Source organism: Muscardinus avellanarius (genome assembly GCF_963383645.1).
Source record: "Muscardinus avellanarius genome assembly, chromosome: 1".
Taxonomy (NCBI): Eukaryota; Metazoa; Chordata; class Mammalia; order Rodentia; family Gliridae; genus Muscardinus; species Muscardinus avellanarius.
This window is the reverse complement of record NC_137786.1, coordinates 22,735,531-22,736,776: the sequence shown is the minus strand read 5'-3', so window position 1 is coordinate 22,736,776 and position 1,246 is coordinate 22,735,531. Positions and strand designations below refer to the sequence as shown.

At 45.3% G+C, this 1,246-nt stretch overlaps 1 pseudogene across 1 annotated transcript; it reads right to left on the bottom strand.

Annotated features, from left to right (window-relative positions):
• Positions 1 to 361: 361 nt before the first annotated feature.
• On the bottom strand, positions 362 to 1,038 carry LOC308265712 (putative annexin A2-like protein; annotated as a pseudogene). The gene has a single exon. The product of its transcript is annotated as a putative annexin A2-like protein (transcript).
• Positions 1,039 to 1,246: the final 208 nt, after the last annotated feature.

The following is a 1,246-nucleotide window of genomic DNA, read 5'->3' as shown; positions in this document are numbered from 1 at the left end:
AAGTCCTGGTGAATTTAAAAATCTTCAGTTTAAAATAATTTCCATTTTACTTTTAATAGCATTTCAACATTTTTTGTTGTTTCTAAAGTAAAAATTCAGTTTATTCACGACACAATACACAAAAGGCAAAGTGTTTCACATCATAGACTCCACTTCCAACTCCTTGGAATGTTCATCTCTTTGGCTTAAGGGAGAGACTGGATGGGAAGGCAGCCAGGCCATGCTTGGGAACCTACAATCAGGGCTGAGGGAGGCTGGCCTATTTTCGCGGGCAGGTGGCACAGGGTCTGTTAGTCAAGCTGATACTCTGGTACATTAGGGGGCACTGCGTTGGTTCCGAGTGCCCACACTGGGTTCTGCTTTAGTCGTCCCCACCACACAGGTACAGCAGCGCTTTCTGGTACTCGCCCTTGGTGTCTTGCTGGACGTACGAGTACAGGGACTTGCCGTACTTCCTCTTGAATTCAGACCAAATTTTCAACATGTCCACTTCACTGCGGGAGACCGTGATTCCGATCCGGACCTTATTGCGAGTCCCTTTGCCTTTTATGGAGTCCGATCATCAAAATACAGGGGCTTGTTCTGAATGCGCTGAACCAGGTTCAGGAAAGCATTTTCCAGGTCTCCCTTGACCTCCTTCTTGATGCTCTCTAACATGCCATAGGGGCTGTAGCTCTTGTACCTATCAAAGACTTTCTGAAGGTGGCCCACGCTCCGCTCGGTCATGATGATGATCCACTTGGGAACGTCGATCCCTTTCCTCTTCACTCCAGCATTGTGGAGATCCCGGGCATCCTGGTCAATCAGTTCATAATCAATGACAGAACCATCCTCTGTTCTTCTGCTCTTTGCGAGGGCAACCATCAGCTTGCAGAAGTCCCCAGATGTTTCAGAAACGATGTCCTTCTCCAGGTCAGTCTTGTACATTTCCTTATAGACTGTGATCACTCTCCAAGCTGAGCTTGCACAGAATTTCGTGAACAGTAGACATTTTGAAAGAAGCTGGGCCGCCGAGCTGTGAGGTCCGCGAGAGCCCATTTCAACATTTTTTAATGCCACAACTCTTACGGATTCATTAAGTTTAGATAAATTTTTGAGGAAGAGTTAGATTGTTTTATTTATTTGTTTATTTATTTGTTTATTTATTTATTGCAGTGCTAGGGATGAAACCCAGGGTCCCTCTACCTCTCGGCTATACTCCCAGCCATATTTTCTATTTTATTTGGAAACAGGGTCTCACTAAGTT